At 40.6% G+C, this 11965-nt stretch overlaps 1 long non-coding RNA gene across 1 annotated transcript; it reads left to right on the forward strand.

Annotated features, from left to right (window-relative positions):
- The first annotated feature begins 207 nt into the window (after positions 1-207).
- LOC311520847 lies at positions 208-11549 on the forward strand. The gene is made up of 3 exons (XR_014711715.1): positions 208-297; positions 10067-10216; positions 11419-11549. It is a non-coding gene; the product is annotated as an uncharacterized lncRNA (long non-coding RNA).
- The last annotated feature ends 416 nt before the right edge of the window (positions 11550-11965 follow it).

Below are 11965 nucleotides of genomic sequence, written 5' to 3' on the forward strand. Positions count from 1 at the left end.
TAGCTAACTGTATGGGCCGTCAGTTTGTGGTCTAAAATATTACTCTAATATAGGAAATAAATGTATTGTAAAATAAACAAGCACCTTTTGCTTTTGCAGTGTACCTATTTGAATGCGAGACACTCAGGTTCCAAGTTAATCTTCCATCTCTTAGGGGTGGGTGAAGTGGCTCAGTTAAAACAACAAGCCAGAACTTTGCCCTAGATTGAACTTTTTATAACATCCAAACAAAGTTTAGTGAAGGATGCCTCCCTACTGAAGGGGTGGAAGGATACTAATGGAGCCACTTGTCTCCAGGTGAGTACGGTTCCATTGGGTCATTTAAGAGGGAGCAGCTAGCCTTCTCCTCTTTGTGCAGCAAGGGCGATGAAGTTTGGGCAATGCCCTCGCATTGGGGAACATGGTAATCCTGTCTCTGCTGAACTGAATACGCCGTTTCATTTTGACAGACTTGGATATGGAGCATTTGGGCAGACTCTGAAAGTCACCTGAGCCACCCACAACGCCCTAGGATTTAATAAGAATTTAATTTAGTGTTAAACTTTAACCCTTTCCTGTTCTGATATGCCTGAACAGCACTCTAATGCTCACCCCCTTTTTTCGGTGGCCTGGAAGGAACTTCTCCACTAACCCCTTTCCCAGCCAAAACACTCAATGACTGTATGTCTGTGACAGAAACTTCCACAAAATATTATCCATATTCAACTTTGGAATTCATTTTCCATCCGCCTGGGTCCAAAATAAACTAAATCTGTTGACCTTTTGGGAATGTTGCAAAGTCCATACAAGGTTTTCATCATTTCTGGAGGGGGGAGCGTGGCAAGAGCTATAAAAAGGGTGGGGTATTTTTGATTTATCAATCTGTGGGGGGGATTTTGGCTATATGATATGAAGATTATGTTGGATTTTAAATTATTTTGTTGTAATGTATCAGAGGTGCCTAGAGAACAAGTGGAAGGGTGCCTTTCTTACTAGTGTAAAAAGAAAGAAACGGAGAGAAGGAAAATATTTTTCATCTTTTTATTACAATATAGTTTGAAAGTCTGGTACCTGAATCTTAAATCTAAAGTAAATTTTCACTATGAAAGAGAGGTGTTTTTTTCAAGGGGAAAAAACCCACTGTGAAATCAATTTTTTCACATGTGCTAAACAAGCACACAAAGAAATCTACTTATATTGACAGGGAAGTGTTACTATTATAAGACAAACTTTCTAGCTATTCCTAAGGCAGGCAATTTTTCCTGAAGTACTGTATGTGTTATATTACAGCCATGCGTATCATAGTTGTAGAAGCAGCTGTACTATCTTCATGCAGACTAACCAGAAAACTGTGTTAAATAGCTTTCATTTTTTCTATTGGGGAAGGATAATCTATCATGCTGTTTTATAAACCACATGTACAAGGACAACCCTTTTAAAGGACATTTTAAATACTGCCTTCAAGACACACTTTGGGCCTCTTTACTTATCTCATTGACTTCTGTTCTGCATATATAGGTATTACACTGAAATCCTTTAAACACTGACACTCCACACAAACCCTCCCAGGAAGACATCCACCTTGCGAGGTCTCCTGTCGGTCATCTGCCCTCTGTTTGAGATCCCAGTTCTATGGTTATGTTCTACTCCCATGAACCGCTTTGCATCTCCCTGCTTTTCTGCTTATTGGTAAGAGAACCAGGAAGCTTCCACATTGACCTTCACCACCCTGCCCCAAAATCAGGTGTTTCCTTCTTTTGAACCGCAATAAAACAAGCTAAAAAGAAAATATATTTTGTTTGAATAACAAGGTTTTGATTCTGCTTCTTCTTTCCAGTATTCCAATATTGAGGCGATGGGCATAATGTACATGCATTTGAGTATAATAACTCTCCACTTTATTACTGATTTTTTAAGATAGTCTCCATTTTATTTGATGGATAAAAAGTCTGCCTCAATCCTGCTCCCACACAAGCCAATACTAAAACTCCCAATGACTTTAATGGTAGAGATTTTTCCACAGAAAGGAATACTTAGTATCACAGCGTATACATACTATGAACCAGATTCTCAGCTGGAGTAAATATACTGACTTTAAGGACGCTACACAGATTTACACAAGCTGAGTTCTGGCCCTAACGCTCTAGCTGATACCATAATGTGAACTCATCATAAGCACTGAATTGGTACTCTGGAGATCTGGGTTAATTCTCAGCTCTGTCACTGACATCCTGTGGGACCCTGGACAAGGCACATAATTTCCCCGTGCCTCATTTCCCCACCTGTAAAATGGAGGTACGGACATTTCCTTTGTCTATATCTCTGATTTAGACAGTAAGAACTTTGTGGCAAGAACTTTATTTCCTGTGTGTGTTTATAACACCAGCTCAATGGTCTCGGATCTCAGTTGGGGTCCCTAGCTGATACTCTATTAACAATACTGATTCTTCTACCTCAGAACAGAAATGTGGGTAGGTGTAGAGGGGGACTAAATCCTCCATTTCTTTTTCCCTGAAATGGCATTAGCAAATCATTAGTCAAACAATTATATTATGTACTTATGTCATCTTTCTCCAACACACACACACACACACACAGAGAGAGAGAGTATCGTGGATGTGTATCTTCAAATACTCCATATATCCCATATAGCTTCTTCTCCGTAACACCCGTGAGGTCTCTCATCAAGCTAACAAGCAAATTACCCATGACGGGGCTGCCCAAACTCCTGATAAAGGTTCTGAAACACAATGACACCCTCACTCTTTCTTCCTCTCTTGTAAAATCAATCAGACTTTACACTTTAAATAGGCAAGTGGCCTAAAGGGAAAATTTTCCCAGACTGTCAGGGTCCTGGGAAGAGAGCTGAGGAGGGGCTTTCCACTTGTCATTTATTGTTGAAAGAAAATGGGTTACATGGGATTTATAAATCATCAAATACAGAGAAATATTTTAAAATAATCTGAAGGTTTACCATCCTAGTTGTATTTAACAGGCTCTATGCAGTAAATCAGGTCTTTCTGAATTTGCTAAGGTGACAAGTCATTGCTAGAATGAGTTAAACTCAGTTATAGGAATACAGGAGGTGACTGATGTAATTAAGCATGATGCATTAGCCTGGGAAATTTAAAAAGACACAGTTTGCTGAAAACCATGGCTAACAGGGCCACAGATTAAAAAAGAGCTAGAAACCTATAAAGACAGTTACAGTAAAACCACACTAATTCACAAGTCACTAACGTGCATGATTTATAATTTGCACAAAATCCTGGCAGTCTCTTCCAATTTCTCAGCAAAGATTTACTAGAAGTGTAATGTTGTGAGGCCTCATATTACTAAGGCTTCACTATTACAAAATATACAACAGCATTTAAACAATTAAAACTGAGCTTTAGTTGTTCAGCTAAATGATCAGAGACCATTTTGTGATGCACTGCTGTTGAAAATTATTTGTTAATTTAGTCCTTAGTTTGCTATGGGTTTCCCACTTGTCAGTGCAAATTAGTGAGGCTCTGTTGTAGCGACTCAGAGATTTCAAAGCCCTTAAGGCATCGTTGATAACACAAGACAATGAAATATCATGAGTCAGGCCCTAAAACTCATTAGACTGTGTTATAAATCATGAGACTGGGTTAAAAATAATACTTTGTTGGTTCTATTCGCCTTCTGGTTTCTGAACCTTTGGAGAGCACTTGAGTAGAACTTTGTGAGTAACTGATTCTTCTGGTTTGGTCAGCTAACCGAAAAACTTGAAAAAAATTCACGTTGGGTTGAACAACATGTTTCATTCAACCTGAAACTAACCTTTTCGGTTTTGAGGGGTTTTTTTTAACCTTTTTATTAAAATGAAACTGAAGTAAAATTTGAAAAGTCATTTTGAATCAAACACTCAAAACGTTTTGTTTCAAAAATGTCAAAACAAAATGTTTCCATTGTTTGGGGGGAAGGGGTTTCAACCGAAACAATTCGGTGAAGTCAACACACATTTGTGAAATGTTTCGGTAGACCCAAATTTACATTATTTGTTGGAAAAATGTTTTGTCTGAAAAATTTCACCCATAAGTCACATTTTCAAGTTTCTCTCCATAGCCATAAACAGTAGAAAGTTCTTTTTTTAAATGAAAGCAGAGATGTTCATGTAACCCATTGTCCCCAGGAACTGACACTTTATGTTAAACATCAATTATTGTGAGAGTTGGGCTAGAATTGCAGAAGTTGGCAACACTGTAAAAGGGATCAGTGACTATCAAACCTGACCTCCTACATAGCCCAAGCCATAGAATGTCACCCAGTTAGTCCTGCATCAAGGACTAATGTCTGGTTGAACTAGATCATATTTCTTAGAAAGACACCTAATCTAGATTTAAAGATTTCACAAATCTACCACATTTCCCTTGGGAAGTTGTTCTCATGGTTAATTACTCTCACTGTTAGAAATCTGCACCTTATTTCTAGTTTGAGTTTGGGTAGCTTCATCTTGCAGCCATTGGATTTTGTCAGATTACAGAGTCTTCTACTACCAGATATCTTTTCTGTGTGTAATTTATAGGTGATGATCAGGTTATTACTTAAAACTCTTTCCAATAATCTAAATAGAGTATGCTCTTTAAGTCTCTCACTGTAAGGCAGATTTTCTAGTCCCCAAATCACTCTTGTAGCTCTTTTCTGAAACCTTACCAACCTTTCAACATTCTTATCATGTATAAAACCCAGGCATATTCTCATATACACATTGGGCCAGATTCTGATCTCAGCTACACGTCAATTAGAATCTTTAGCCAAATTTGCCAAAATGTTCACACAGAATCGGAAGGACCTCATGAGGTCATCTACTCCAACCCCCTGCTCAAAGCAGGACCAATCCCCAATTTTTGTTCTGGATCCCTAAGTGGCCCCCTCAAGGATTGAACTCACAACCCTAGGTTTAGCAGGTCAATGTTGAGACCACTGAGCTATCCCTCCCCTCAAATATAGGTGCCAAAATTTAGTTCTATTCACAGTTCTATTCACCTCAATAAGTGACTTCATTTCCAGAGCTGCTGAGCACTCACCACTCCCACTGAGGATAGTGAGAACTGTGGCTGCTTAGCGCCAGTGAGAACCGGGGTGTTCAATTAAATTTGACATTATAGATGTAGGTGCCTAACTTGAGGCCAGAATTGTCAAATTTGATTGTCTACGTGTTGTCTGCTTATGAAAATGTAATGTTGCTGAGAGATACTAGTCCATTTGACCTGCAAAATTGAAGTCCTGTCCTAGGTTATGTCTAAACTTGGAACTAGGGATGAGATCCCCTGCTTGAGGACACATACTCACTCTAGGTCACAGATTGTAGCCATGGCATCATACGGAGTTGAAGGAGCTAGCCGCCCCAAGTACATACCCACCAACACCACAGGGGAATGCTCGGGGTGGCTAGCCTGTTCTGCCTCTCATGTTACTGCAGCTATACTCTATTTTTAGCTTGATCAGAGCTAGCAGGGGAATGTCTCCTTGAGGTGGGAATCACACCCCAACTCCAAGTGTAGACTACCCATAGATTCAGCTGAGCAATCCCCATGTGTCCTTGTCAATACATCTCAGCCTAGAGGAAATGACACCTCTAAAGGCTTGTCTACATTACCCGCTGGATCAGCGAGCAGCGATCGATCCAGCAGGGGTTGATTTATTGCGTCTAGTATCGACATGATAAATTGACTGCTGAGCGCTCTCCCGCTGATTCCGGGTAGTCCACCAGAACGAGGAGCGCAAGCGGAGTCAATGGGAGAGCATCAGCTGTCAACTTACTGCAGTGAAGACACCACAGTAAGTAGATCTAGGCACGTCAACTTCAGCTACACTATTCATGTAGCTGAAGATGCATATCTTAGATCGACCCCGCGTGGTAGTGTAGACAAGCCCTAAGACTGAGGAGGAACTCCATGATGATTCAGTCCCTGGCCAGGAAGCTGAGGCTAATTAGCCAATTAGGGCTAATGCTCATAGTTTTCTGACAATGCCTGTCTACTAGGAAATGGAGTGAAGCCATGAACTCGTATGTAAACAAATTAGGTGCTATCACATGACAGTGTGTTTCAGTAACTAATACCAGCTTGTGACAGATTTGAACCAATGACATGGAATCAGAGCTGGACAAGTAATTTGTAATGAATAATTTACTTTATTGCTTCTTCTTCTGTTTGTGAATTTGTCAGTTGAAGTGACAAACTTTTACACAGTAGATTGTTTCCAAGCAGTATAGAATGAAACACTTGAGCTGTTTTGATTGGACATTGGATACACAACATGTTTCTGTCCCCTAATTGGATAAACACAACTCCTAGCATCAGGTTTCTGGTGCAAATACACATAACTGCAAATTCAGAATTTGCTTTCCACAAATATGCTGCAGTGCTTGCTTAAACGTCCTTTGTTCCATTGAACATTTCTTCCCGTAAATGCATTCATGAGAATATTTCCAGAAAATGAATACAAAAGGGCTGCAATCACAGGAAAAAGGAGAACTCACTTAAAATTCTAAGTAATATGGGCCAGATCCAGACTCCACTGGAACCTTTCCATTGATTTCCATGGATTTTGGTTTAGGTTTCATCTGCAGATAATACTTATTTTTTTGCAGACGTTGACTAGCTCTGTTTAGAGGTACTGTACTCTATGACACTCACTCCCAAAAACAGAGTGTTAAAATAAATGACATTGCCCAAAGGGGTTGTGTCCTAGTATTGGATGGAAAACATTTAGTACTTGTTGCAAAAGAAAGTTGGGCATGTCTCAAATTGTCAGGATTATTTGTACAAACTCAATACTTACATTAATCAAGGTGAAGAAATGATTCACAGTCAGACAACTGCTATTTCTTTTGTTCAGATCTGATTGGCAGCACTGGATTATATGGTGCAGTCACTGTCAAGACAAGAAAAGTGTCAACAACTGAAATGTAGCTGTTTTTTTTTAAAGTGGGTGAAAGCTTTCCAGATATAAAATTGTGTACAGCTATTGCATACAATTTATTAAAATCAGACATACCCTTAAAAGAAGAACACAAGCTGGGGGGACCCAGTGAAGTAATTAATTTAAAAAAAAATTCTATTAGAAATGAACTTGAGGTAAATCCATATGTTCCTAAAGCTAGGGGTACTTGGGTGCAGGGCCTCTCTACTGAAACCATAAACACCACAACCCTCTCCAAAGATAGGGAGGACAGGGTGAAAGAGATGGCACATCGATATCATGATTAGCATGGTTTATGATGTATTATAGACAGAAGCAACAACAGCTCCACTATAAGACTAGCCAGGCATGAATCACAAACTAGAAAGACAGGTAAAGAGTCAGTCATGGCTGGTACTTTGTCATTACTATAAAAGGCCAAGACTGACATGAAGGAAAGTTACGCCAAAGAGACATTTCCCCATTTACTCATTTTTGGATGCTCTTGGCACCAGCTGAAACCAGTTCAAAGGACACAATATGCCATTTTATAAGGTAATTTTGCTTTGGCGCTGTTTATTTTGTTAATTCTTTTAAATGTGTGTGCCAAGCAGTTTCCCGTCATGCTACATGTGGTAATCTCTTCTTTCAGTGATAAGCACTCATGAGACAGATTAAAAGAAAAACATTAACTACTCAAGAGTAGTTGCTGAACATACACTGCTTACCCTGCTCTTTGAAGAATTACTGATACACTAAGTCCTGTCCTCAGCAATAAAAGGAACTGCGGGACAGACTACTTTACACAGCAAGTCAGATTTCTACAAAATACTCAGTGGAGGACAGGGCTTAAACTGGGGTGGCTTGGGTAGGTATGTCATGCTGACACTCCTCACGGTGCTAGAGTCTTGTAGGGCAAATAGCAAGAAGTCGGCTTCTTTGGGTGCTGAGACATTTTGGAAATAAAACTTTGCTTTGCTCTAAATAGAAAGTATGACAATGCTGTCTAAGGCTGGGATTGTCAAAGGAGTCTAAGGGAGTTACACTTCTGTTCAATTCTAATGGGATCTGGGTGCTTTGCTCTCTTAGTCTCCTTTGAAAATCCCAGCCTAAATATTCAGAATGCTGTCCTAGAGCCTTGCATTTTCCCCCCAGAGACTACTGTGGGAGCTACTTGCACCTCTAGTAAACAGCATAATCTATGAGCACCTAAAACGGCACACAAGGAATTAGGTTCATGATGCATTTCCAAAGAACATGCTAACCCTTGCCTCTACACTGCAGGCTAGATCCTGGCTGGCGTAACTCAGCATAGCTCCATTAGAGCAGTGGAGCAGTGGATCAATTTGAAAGTACAGAATGCACTTTGTTTTGAGTAATCCAGTATGAGCATTGGCACCTCTTTCACACAGGAGATACTGACTGGAGCCTACTGGAGAGCTGGAAGGATGATCATGATGGGCTGCAAGAGGGCTCGCTGTCAGTTCAGCCCATTTTGGTCCCCAAAAAACAAAAACCAGAAAGGACTTTTCTTCCTTGACTGTCTGATTCCTTCTTCCTCCCTCTCACACTTCATTGGTTTGCCTTGGGAAATAGGAGGAACAACAGGCTACAAGAGCAAGATTCTGCTTTCAGGCGATGCTTTGTGCCTGTACAGAGAACTTCATTCCTTAATCACATGCTAAGCATGCAATGCCTCTCCCAAAGGAGAAAGTCCCCAAGCGAGAGGGCTCTCCCTATGGGCAACCCTGATTTTCCAGCATGAATTGAAACACATGTGCACCTCTGCTAGGTATGTGCAAAAGGGTGTACACATATTTTTGTATGTGCTCATTACCATATTTGGGTCTTAAAGCACCCATCACAGTGGCACGTAGGTGCCATAGCTTTACTGAGCTGCTTAGGAACCAACTCAGAAAAGTTAGATCAAACACTGGTTTAACTTTTAAAAGTTTCTATTTGAAGGAATGGACAAAGCTTTACATTCTTACTTTAACTGAATTGGTTCACTGAATTGGTCTAAATCACAGTGTTTGTGTTTTACAAAAGTTTCTAGTATCACCTCTGTGCTACATCATCTAAAAAAGACATATTGGAATTGGAAAAGGTTTTTGTAGTGTATTTTCCACTCCATGCATCTAATGAAGTGGGTTCTAGCCCGCGAAAGCTTATGCTCAAATAAATTTGTTAGTCTCTAAGGTGCCACAAGTACTCCTCGTTCTTTTTACCTGATTATCACTGCAAAAGGTTTTTTTCTCCTGCTGATAATAGCCAGGGCTGGCTCTACTGTTTTTGCCGCCCCAAGCAGGACATCTGAAGACAGAAGCTGTAATCGAATTGCCGCCGTGGCACAGTCTACAGGGTAAAGCTGCCACTGAATTGCCGCTGCCGCGGAAAGACGAGACACCACCCTGAAGGCACACAGACTGCCGTCCCTTTCACCGTCCCTTTCACAGCGCTGCCCCAAGCACCTGCTTGGAATGCTGGTGCCTGGAGCCGGCCCTAATAATAGCTCACCTTAATTGATCACTCTCATTATAGTGTGTATGGCAACACCCATTGTTTCATGTTCTCTGTGAATATATATATATGTATCTTCCTACTGTATTTTCCACTGCATGCATCCAATGAAGTGGGTTTTAGCCCACAAAAGCTTATGCTCAAATAAATTTGTTAGTCTCTAAGGTGCCACAAGTCCTCCTCGTTCTTTTTGCTGATACAGACTAACACGGCTACCACTCCGAGACTTAACAACTGTCACTGAGCAAGTCACCTCCAAGTAAACACAAGGATCACATAATTTATCTAATGGTGAGTGTTGCTCACAGGCATGTTGGGGATGGATATTGTCCAGCCAGGGAAAAAAGAAAACCTGTTTGCTTTTGTTTCTAAGGAAACACTCATGTGTGTCATCATGTACTACGGCACAGGGGCTTTCTGAATTAGTGCCTTGAGGCTAAGATTGATATTGTTGTTTTAGTTTGCAGAACTGAGACAGATGATGTATTTAAGCCTATAATGGTCAGGATATGTACTGCTGCTATCTATTGGCACGTTCACAAGGGTATTAGTACTTTCCAGAAGTTTTTTGTTGATCTTTCTCAGATGCTGTATTAATAACATTTTCTCCCCCTCCCTTTCTTTTTTTTTTTTAAAGACAAGGAAGAGGCAAAAACAACCGAAAAGAAAATTGGATGCTCACCTGGAAATGAACTGACTCAAGATCTGACCAAAAAAATCCACATAGGAGGCATAAGATGTCTTGTGTTTCAAACAAAAGGGTTTGGAGAAAGCTATTCAGCAAGCGGTAAGGCAAGCGGAACGCTCACGTGCAATGTGTTCTCAAAACACACACTACATTCCAATTTTCATGGCATGAAATCTTATTTCTCCTCCTGACTCAATGTACTTCAACTTTTCTATATGCCAGTACTGATCAGAGTAACATATCCCGCAAGTTACTCTGATTGATCTTACTAACATGCTGTATCCGAGCTTAGATGTCCCAGCTATTTGGATGTTGCTGCCCAGCTCCACGTATTTAAGGCAATACAGTACACTTGGGTGCCACGAGCCAAATGTGCAAACCCTTACTCACTTTTTACTCATTCTTTACCAAAGCAAAACTTTCAGACTTCAAGGTCACATTTGCCTAAGTAATGACTGAGTAAACATGGAGTAAGGAGGACCTCAAGATTTGACTCAAATGTAGGTGTGTTAAACAAGAGCACAAGACTAAACAGAATAATAAATGGAATAAGCCAAGGAATTATGGTGGTTTGCAAGTGGCTACGACTATCTTATATTTGTAACACTTGAAGGTCGCCTTCATTGACATTTGATAGATATAATTTTCTCTTTTCCCTAGTAAAGTATTTTAACAGCTGTGGAAACATGCACAACTAATTTTATGTTCTCTGATCTACAGACACTTGTAGCTGGTGACATATCACCTATTAAGTACATGGTTTTTAAAGGTAGCCTGACCTCTAGCACAATGTGCTGTATTTAAATGTCATGACCAGTTTGTACCTAAAAGGCACTGGCCCACAATGGGTCCCTGGTTGTCCCAGGTGCACAAAGGAAACAAGAACACTGCACCCTCCATCAGACAGATATAGTCTGCTCCACACTCTGCAGCTGGTTCTGCTGGCTGGTGCAAACAAGGAGGGGACTCTCCCACCCTTTCCTGGAGCTGGAGGTGGGTTGCTCTCCTGGAGGTGGTAGGACAAAGTGGTCCCTGCACTAGAAGGAGTGCAGAGACAGATTGTGCTGCCCTTGGGGCAGGAGTTTCGAGTAAGGAATCAAGCACTATTTTGACCTTAATTAACTAGAGCTCAGTTGTGCCACCCTTACACAGCAGGTCAAATTCAACCCTGGCATAACTTGGCAGAATTAAATAAAGCTATGTTCACTGGCACCAGAGCGGAAGTTGGCCCAGAAGCTTTATGTATTACCTTAATTAAAAGCACGCTTTACACTTCTGCAATTCTACTTCCAAAAACACAGGTACAGGTCCTGTAGACATCTTACGCTCTTTCAAACCTTGAACTATTTTGAGCTTCAGGAGAAGCATTTACCCAGTCCTTCCTCCAGCTCAGGCAAAAGAAAGGGAGGATCCACAGTTTCCCAGATATACACACAAGGTTTGTTTGTTTTAGTTCTAAGAGTTTACTACATTTTCAAGGACCAGGCATATTGTTAAAGGCAGTGTTGAGTTCATGTAACTTTTTGTCTTCAACTGAACTGTCTCCAGTAATGTCAACTATGTATTCATTGTAATCAGTGACTGTGAAGGTTCTTGTGTGATATGTATCAGGGAGACAGCTCACGCCACACTACATTCTATCCCTGTCTCAACTGAGCTGCTGTACACTGTTAAAAGAAAAGGAGTACTTGTGGCATCGGATGAAGTGAGCTGTAGCTCATGAAAGCTTATGCTCAAATAAATTGGTTAGACTCTAAGGTGCCACAAGTCCTCCTTTTCTTTTTGTGAATACAGCCTAACACGGCTGTTACTCTGAAACCTGTACACTGTTAGGCAGTCTTGGCTCCA

The sequence above is a fragment of the Lepidochelys olivacea genome (genome assembly GCF_965140295.1).
Source record: "Lepidochelys olivacea isolate rLepOli2 genome assembly, chromosome: 5".
In the NCBI taxonomy this organism is placed as follows: Eukaryota; Metazoa; Chordata; order Testudines; family Cheloniidae; genus Lepidochelys; species Lepidochelys olivacea.